The following is a 9,975-nucleotide window of genomic DNA, read 5'->3' as shown; positions in this document are numbered from 1 at the left end:
TTGATGATGACTTCCTTCTCCAAGTGACAGAGGAGGGGAGCTATGTTGTACCTTGTCCTTACCAACATGGAGGGGCTGGTGGGGAATGTGAAGCTCAAGGGGAGCCTTGGCTGTAGTGATCATGAAATGGTACAGTTCAAGATCCTTATGGCAGCGAGGAGGGGACGCAGCAAGCTCACTACCCTGGACTTCAGGAAGCAGACTTTGTCCTCTTCAAAGATCTGCTTGGTAGGGTTCCATGGGATAAGACACTAGAGGGCAGAGGGTTCCAAGAAAGCTGGTTAGTATTCAAGGATCACCTCCTCCAAGCTTAAGAGCAATGCATCCCAACAAAGAAGTCGGGCAAAAAAGCCAGGATGAACTACATGGATGATCAAGGAGTTCCTGGACACACACAAAAGCAAAAAAGAGGCCTACAGAAGGTGGAATCAAGGACAGGTAGCCTGAGAGGAACACAGAGAAATTGCCCAAGTAGCCCGGGATCAGGTTAGGCAAGCTAAAGCCCAGGCAGAATTAAATCTGGCCAGGGACATTGGGGGCAACAAGAAAAACTTCTAGAGATACATCAGTGATAAACGGAAGACTAGGGAAAATGTGGGCCCCCTCCAGAAGGAAACGGAAGACCTGGTTACCTGGGATATAGAGAAGGCTGAGGTACTCAACGACTTTTTTTGCCTCAGTCTTCACCTGCAGGTGCTCTAACCACACCTCCCAAGTCACAGAAGGCAAAGGCAGGGACTGTGAGAATGAGGAACCACCCACTGTAGGAGAAGATCAAGTACAAGACCATCTAAGGAACCTGAAAGTATGCAAGTGCATGGGATCTGATGAGATACATCCGAGGGTCCTGAGGCAACTGGAAGATGAAGTTGCTAAGCTGCTTTCTGTCATATCTGACAAGTCAGGGCAAATGAGTAAAGTTCCCGCTGACTGGAAAAGGGGAAAAATAACCCCCATTTTCAAAAAGGGAAAAAAAGGAAGACCCAGGGAACTACAGGCCAGGCAGTCTCACCTCTGTGCCCAACATGATCATGGAGTAGATCCTCCTAGAAATCATACTAAGGCACATGGAAAATAAGGAGGTGATTGGTGACAGCCAGCATGGCTTCACCAAGGTCAAGTCATGCCTGAAAAATCTGGTGGCCTTCTACGAAGGGCTTACAGCTTTGGTGGATAAGGGGAGAGCAACTGACATCATCTACCTGGACTTGTGCAAGGTGTTTGACACTGTCCCGCATGACATCCTGGGCTCTAAATTGGAGAGACATGGATTTGACAAAGGGGCCATTCAGTGGATAAGGAACTGGCTGGATGGTTGCACTCAAAGGGGTGTGGTCAATGTCTTGATGTCCAAGTGGCAGCCAGTGACATGTGGCATTCCTCAGGGGTCGTTACTGGGACAGGTACTATTTAACATCTTTGTTGATTACATGGACAGTGGGAATGAGTGCACCCCCAGCAGCGCACACCCAGCAAGTTTGCTGATGACACCAAGCTGTGTGGAGCGCTCGAGACACTGGAGAGAAGGGATGCCATCCAGAGGGACCTGGACAGGCTCAAAAAGTGAGCCTGTGCAAACCTCATGAAGCAACAAGGCCAAGTACAAGGTGCTGCACGTGGGACAGAGCAATCCCAAGCACAAATACAGGCTGGGTGATGAGCAGATTGAGAGCAGCCCTGAGGAAAAGGACTTGGGGGTGTTGGTTGATGGGAAGCTTAACATGAGCCGGGAATGTGCACTCGCAGCCTAGAAGGCCAACCGTACCCTAAGCTGCATGAAAAGAAGCGTGACCAGAAGGTCAAGGGAGGTGATTCTGCCCTCTGGTGAGACACCACCTGGAATATTGCATCCAGCTTTGGAGGACTCAGCACAAGAAAGACATGGACCTGTTGGAGCAAGTCCAGAAGAGGGCTGCAAAGATGATCCGAGAGCTGGAGCATCTGTCCAATGAAGACAGGCTGAGAGAGTTGGGGTTGTTCAGCCTGGAGGAGAGAAGGCTCCAGGGAGACCTCGTAGCAGCCTTCCAGTACTTTAAGGTGGCCTACAAGAAAGCTGGAGAGGGACTTTTTACAAGGGCATGTAGGGATAGGATGAGGGGTAATGGCTTCAAACTGGAAGAGGGTAGATTTAGAATAGATATCAGGAAGAAATTTTTCACTATGAAGGTGGTGAGGCACTGGAACAGGTTGTCCAGGGAAGTTGTGCAGGCCCCATCCCTGGAAGTGTTCAAGGCCAGCCTGGATGGCGTTTTGAGCAACCTGGTCTAGTGGCAGGTGTTGCTGCCCATGGCAGGGAGGTTGGAACTAGCTGATCTTTAAGGTCCCTTCCAAGTCTAACCATTCTATGATTCTAATAATATTACAGCTTGTATGGAAATTATAGCCTTGGTGCCAAAATTGCTGTGTGAGTTTCTGATCAGGAATGCTCTAATCTAATCTAATCTCAAAATCTTAGAAAAATTTAGGCTGTAAATTAACTCAGAATTTCATCTTGTCCAATTTCCTGCTCAAAGTAGAACCAATTGTGAAGGTAAACAGGTTGAACATCTCCAGTAATGGAGACTGAATAAACTCTCCGTGTGTACTGATCCACTGTTAGCAACCCATATTCCTACATACTTTTATGTTTCTTGTTACGTATTTATTAAATGTTTATTTGAATTTTCTTCTTTGATAAGACACAACTCAGAGCTACTACCACTATTACATTTGTAGTAGTTTTCCTGTATAGAAGATTCAATTTCTAAAAACTTAGCCAATGACAGTACTGAGATAATGCAAATACTAACACCTCATTTTATTCACATCAAGCCTATAAGAAGAGGGGATTTTTATTTTCATCAACCATCTACCAGTGACAGAAGGAATTATAATAAACTTTCTAACTGAATAACTTAATTGATATTAAGGTAGAACTCAGCAGATAAAAAGTATTTTGATGTCAAACAACTTTAAACTACAGAGACATTTAAATTGATTGTCTTGTACTTCTTTATTTGCTTAAAATATTTCTATTTTGACGATTTAAGATATTTTTTTAAGCAGGGGAGAATCTGATTGTTCAAATAGGGATGAGAAAAAGTTTTCACAGCAAGCCTACTAGTGAGTAGAAGTTGTCATGTGTTACCTGTATCTAATACATGAGGCACTTTCAGCCGAAAGTGATTTCCAGGTTTCTGAGTAGTCCTTTTATTATTTCTCTTTTGAGTTAGAGCAAGCAGATACAAGGTTAAAACAGTGAAAAAGAAATGGTATTTTAATTATCTCAACAAGAAGCTGCAAGCCTCTCAAAGAGAAGGGATTAAGTTAGAAAATGAAAGCTGTACTATCTACACAGCAGTAGAGTACTAGAAAAAACATCAACCAGATTTTTCAGATTATATAAATCAATATTGACCCTTTAAAATCAGTGAAGTTACACTGACCTACATCAGCTGAGAATTAGCATTTATTTTTAGGAAAATGCCACTCAAATGCCCTTATTAAATGTATGGTACTTACATAGATCCCAGGTTAGCACCAGTTTTTCAACCAACCTTGACAAGATTAGTTTTGGGAAACCTGTTCCATATATCTTGCCTGGCACTTAGGAAAAAGTTAAGAACCAAACAGGAAAGGAATGGTGTCCTTAAAGTTTCAAGTACAAGAAACTATAATGGATTTTTTATTTTTTTATTTTTTTTATTCCGTAGCAGCACTAGAAACTAAATCCGAATCTAGTGAGTGGCTTTGGAGAAATCAATTCTACAATATATGCTTCGGTTTCCTTTCTGTCCTTGCTTCTCTTGTTCATTCACATTCATCTTTTTTTGAACGTGGGTTATGTCTGACAAGAAAAGACAATGGTTCACACGTAAACAGGGATTTGCAGTTGCTGAAATATGAAATAATTGCTGGAAAGCAGACCTTTGATTTTTCAAAGTGATCGTTGTGTGAGCATGTGCAATGATCATAACAGTCCCCTCTCTAAGAATGGGCCATCTGAGATGAGGAAAGCAACTTTAAATCCAAATACTCTTGGCTGAATTTCCCTATTCTTTTTTTTTTTTTTTTTTAACAAACATATCTTTTTAATATATACATTTATTATAGACAAATAAGAAAAGACAAATGTAAACCTCGTAGTTGTCATTTCTAATGACAATCCAGGCATTTTAATCCCTTCAATTTTAATCACTTACAGTTTTTCTTGCTCTGCACTGATGGTATCAAAGTGGAAAACAAATAACAATCATTTATTTGAACAACAGTTTTTTTCTTAATAGAGAAAGAAAGAAAAAAAAAGGCATAACTAAACAGTGAGGAATTGTTCCACACTGAAATCTCTTCATCGCACCTTTACATGAACAGCTTTTAACTGTGATTGGAATTGTGACTGGGACTTACCTAGGTAAGGTAAATAGGAAGTATATTATTTCACATGTCAACAACTAAATTTACATACATTTATAATTTATGTTCTGGACAATATAACCTCCAGAGGTCCCTTCCAACCCACACCATGCTGTGATTGTGTGATAGTCTGAAATAGCCAAAAATATTTAAAAAATATCAGGAGAGTTCCCCTCAAGGATTAAAGGGAATAGTGAATCCTATTTAGTCCTATATGTTACCTTACAATACAGCTACTTTACCTTAGTTACATCCTGTGAAACTAATTCAAAAATCCATCAATTCACTTCAAAAAGCTATCATTAACAACAGCAAATTTTTTTAAAAAAATAAATAGTAAGTATTAGTCTTTCTAAATTCCAGAAGAAATCTCATTATTTATTTTCACTAACTAAGTTTGAGTTTATAACACCTCTTCATGAATGTATAGTCATAGCAACCTGATGCTTAAGAGAAGAAGCTGTTAAATGGTAAGTACAATGACTTTCAGATTTCTTAAAGGCAAAATTCAAGCTTAGTCTTTGGCAATGTTTTTACCTACATCCTCTACTTAGTCATGGCAGTTTGTGGTCCCTCTAGCGTAATATGTACCAAAGTAGAAGGTTAATGACTTTTAAGTTATCAATAATGCCAACAAATTTTAAATTATCAGTTATTAATGCCGATGTTGGCATGTTAACAAAGTTTTCCACCAGTGCAAGTATTGAGATAATCATTAATGATAAAAAGATTATTGACAGTGAGAAATCTGGGTCCCTTGGGAAATGGACTGCGAGAAACATGCAAAACAAATATTTTGTCATAGATTTGAAAAATGTATCATTTTCTTTTCCTATATTGGCCTTCCTGGTCTTTGAGAATATACCCCTGTGGCTTTGTTTCTCTTAGACAGGCAGTACCCAAAATTGCAAAGGGCAATGGTCTGAAGCATAGTTCACAGTTATAGTTCTGTGCAATAAAAAAACCCCAAACCCCACAAAAACTAACTTAACTTTTAGATACAATTTTATAACATCAAATAAAAATATATGAACCATTAAAGGAATATAGAAATCTAAAAGCTGAACTTCCAAGTCTATGCAATGGACCTCAAGGTAATACGTGCAAATTTATGACCCAGCAAAGGGGTATTTATATGGAAGCTTTTCATGCCTGTGTTTATTAAAGGATAACTGAGATTTACCTTAAAGCAGACACTTATTTAATTAGCCTGAACTCTTTATTTAATGAAATGAGCAACCAAAGACATGAACATGTGAGTTATTATGTTCTTCCAGGATCATGTCTCATGGAGTAAATGTGTCTCCTACAAATCAGTAAAAGCAAAGGCAATTTTACAATACCTAATATCATTTTTTTTCCTTCGTATTAAAGTTTATTACACTAAATTACACCAACTTGTCCTGCTGCAGGCTTTGATATCAGATCTGTTCTGATAAATGTCTTCTGCAGATTTTTTGTGGTTTAATAATATTGGGCAGTAGGGTAGACGCTTGTACTTTTAGATTCAGGCAGTTTCAGTTGATTCCTGTTACTGAATATCTAAAAGCATAATGATGTAAACAGTTATCTGATGGAAACTTACTCTCAGAACCTCTTTTTACAAGCTTTTGTCTGAGCTACATGACCAGGTCTGTTAGTTCACACCCTGAAGCAGATTGAAAGTCCCACAAATTGTCTTATGGGGCGCAAGATCCACAGAAATGAAGTGTGGATTCTTCAGTCCTTGTTCACCTTTTTCCAAGGAGATTTGCCATGAGCTTTTGAGATCCTCCTGCCTGAAGTCCATCTAAATTACTCATTTCAACCATTGGTCATTCACACTGAAGTTTAAACACAGAACTGCTGAAGTCCTCGTGTAGCTGATGAGTGCAGTGTCTTCAAAGACATTACATGAAGTTCCAAAAGCGTTACCACTGCACTGATGCGGTGCTGTCCCAATATGAATTGGCTACAACTCTCATGGTAGTTAACATGGTTATTCTACTTATTGCTCTGCGTTTAACTTTTCACATTTTCTGCAGATTGATGTGTTGCGTAACATAGACGCACCTTATGCTGTTGCACTGTTTACCTCAGTAGTCTGTCTTTCTGTCCTCATTCATTTCATCAAACTTGTAAAATGGTTTGACTGACCACCCAAATATGAGGTACTTCTGCTGACCCTAGCAGTGTTCTACTGAGGAATTGTTGTTATGCACAGTCTCTTTACATACCTCGCATGCTTAAGAGTTTGCAGGATAGCACTCTTGCTATTCATCAGACTCTTGCGTCAATGACTAAAGAGAAGGTTGGTTAGAAGAGAGAAATCTTCCATTAATTGTGTTCCCTGAATATTCTTCCTGGTAAAAATTATTAATTTTTTTCCCACAGTAACAAGGAAACTGTGTAAAAACAGCTTGACTTTTAGAGCAAAGGCAATTTTAGGCTTAAATTTCTAGATATGGATATTAAGTATCCTGATCATAAATACAAGGGTAACTGTACCTGAGATTGTATTATTAACAACACTTTTGTCCTGAAGAGGTGGAAATGAAAATCTTGTACATAAACACATTTCATTTTGTAAGAATTCCTATTGACTATATATATTGACTTTGGACTTTTTCCTTTACTTTTTTCTTAAAATAGGTATTTATACTATTATGATAGAGCAATTTTTGCCAGTTTTTAAAAAATGTAAAATCATGTCAGAGTGAGTGTGTTATTTAAGTTCTTCTCCTATGATCTAAGGAAAGATTTAATGTTTAATGAATAGAGGCTGTTAGTTCACAAGTGGTGCTTTAAAAGGTAGAATATCTTATTACGTATTATAAAGATTTTTGGTCCTTGGGTCTTATATCTTGAAGTGATTGCTAAATATTTTTGTTTCTCTTTTCCAAGTTTAAATAATTTGCAGCAGAAAATACAGCTGATTGCTTGTACTGTTTGTAATTAGCTCTTAAAGTCATCTTCTCTGAAGGGGGTTAGGACTCTCTCCCAGATCACTTGTTGCTTTATTCCTCTCATCCATCTTCTTCAGGCATCTTGACATTTTACAGTGCATTATTTTTTACACACCCTAAATCGAGGCTCTTAACCTGATCTTAGAATATTTTTCACTGAAGAGGGAAAAAATTGACTTTTGTTTTTGATCAGACAATCTCTAGGCCACCTGCCTTAGTGGTACATGAACAACTGCTGTGCCAGACTTCTGTTGAACTCTGCGTCCAAAGACAATGCCACATAGACTCATATTTTTTTTTAAAAAAACTGACGCCTTTTGGTGCTTATTAATGAAAAGACAAGGTGACCTTATTCTTTTCTTTCTTTTTAAATTTTTTTGTTGTTTTGGGACTGGGGCTAGAGATAATTGGCATACTTCTTAACAGTCTCTAAAGACCAATTAACAATGGGGATCCATGTACTCTGCCAGTCTGAGTTTCAATTAAATGTCTGCTCCAGGAGGAGCTAAACTAACACAGCTATTGAACAGCAGTTACACTATTGATATAGCTGAGTCCACTGCTGAGGACAAAGACTCTACTTCACGACAGATGGCCTAATGCTCTGGCAATTAATACATTTTGATGACTTTTAAATCTTTCTGACCTTTTGCTTTTCTCTCTGTGAATTAGTAGGGCACAGTTTTATTAGTGGAATGGAAGTTTAAGAACACATTTATGTGACATCTTTTCAGGAACTCCCTTCTGCTTTTTTTTAAATGTTAAATGTACTCTGTTGACAAGAATTAACAACCCAATTTTAATCAGTCAGGACTGCAATGTACTAATTCTGACTGTAGGGAAGGTGATGATTTCTGGTGAAATCCTGTTGTTACTATATCTGGGCTGTCCAAGGTAGTTAGGGATTAGAGAATAGTAATAATTAATAAGTATTAGTTAGAACTCAGAGGCCAGGATACATGTAACGGAATTCAATAGATTTACCCTAACTCATCATGTCCTAGAGTTGTATTTTTAGAACATAATTTTCCAAAAATAGAAACTCAAGAATCAAAACAACATGGCAGACATTGCCATGTAAACATTCTCTTTCAAATTACACAAGTATCTGCACAATTTGGTTAACTAATAAAATAAGTTGGATTCTAAGAAAATGCAGTCAACCTAACATTATCCTAAATCTTTCAAGTATTAAAAAATGTATCAGAGTTTACTTGTTTCTACCCCCAAAATATCATCAATATAAAGTAATAATAACAATAATGATGATGAGGAGGATGATGATGATGCAGATTAATAGCTCTATCTCAGGCATACTTTATCCTAAGTCAATTTTTAAAACTTGGTTAGATAAATTTAGGTATCTCACCTTTTTTTTCCTGCTTCTTAATAGAAGCACAATGAGTTTCTGAAATAATAATCACCCATGAGTCTAGTAAAAAAGTAACAAAAATTACAAGTGTCTGGTATTAATGAAAAACAAACATCTAAAATGATGGAAAAAGGAAGAAAGTTACAACTTATTAGGTGCCTAGCACACACTGACAATGTTTTTAAGCCTTACTTAATTACTTACTCTTCTCATTTTTTTAACAGAATAAGGGTTGGACTATTTGTGTAAACATTTGCTTTCTGCACAGGATACAATACTTCAGTGGGTCATTATATTACCTTTTTGCCCTATTTTTATCCAATGTACATTATCCCAACAATGAACTAACTTGAAAGAAAACAAAGAACGCTCATGGTTATACATTGAATTCATTTATAGACTACAGAAATGTTATTAGTCTGCTTAAACCTATATTTGTATTATAAGAATATAAATTATGAAGGTAAACCCATTTCATTTAAAATCCATCTATTGTTTGTGTTTTTTCCCTAATATCTATATATTAGGATGATCTGCAATGAATTTCCCCCATTAATACATAAAAAGATTTTGATAATATCTTTACTATAGATAAATTCGATGATACATATCTGACTACAGATACACAATGATGCACTGGACAACAGTTCAGTGACACACAGAAAAACTATAATAAAATTTGTTGTTCCATAAAATATGAATTAAAGTTAAAAAAATCACATACTTTAAATAAAATCCACATTCTTGGAAATTAAGATATTCTTTCTCTCTAAAGTTGTAAAAAATCTTTAAACCATGTCGTCAAGTACCACATCTACGCTTTTTTAAAACACCTCCAGGGATGGCGAATCCATCACCTCCCTGGGCAGTCCATTCCAATGTCTGCTAACCCTTTCAGTGAAAAAATGTTCCCTAATATCCAATCTAAACCTCCCATTTCGTCTCATCCTATCACTTGTCACCAGGGAGAAGAGGTCAGCCTCCACATCTCTACAACCTCCTTTCAGGTAGTTGTAGAGGGTGACAAGGTCTCCTCTCAGCCTCCTCTTCTCCAGGCTAAACCCCAGTTCCCGCAGTCGTTCCTCATAAGACTTGTCCTCCAGACCCCTCACCAGTTTTGTAGCCCTTCTCTGGACATGCTCTAACACCTCAATGTCCTTCTTTTAGTGAGGGGCCCCAAACTGAACACAGTACTCGAGGTGGGGCCTCACCAGTGCCGAGTACAGGGGGACGATCACTTCCCTAGTCCTGCTCACCACGCTATTC

The sequence above is a fragment of the Charadrius vociferus genome, unplaced genomic scaffold (assembly GCF_000708025.1).
Source record: "Charadrius vociferus isolate BGI_N301 unplaced genomic scaffold, ASM70802v2 scaffold357, whole genome shotgun sequence".
In the NCBI taxonomy this organism is placed as follows: domain Eukaryota; kingdom Metazoa; phylum Chordata; class Aves; order Charadriiformes; family Charadriidae; genus Charadrius; species Charadrius vociferus.
The sequence above is the reverse complement of the archived record's forward strand: the minus strand, read 5'-3'. Positions refer to the sequence as shown.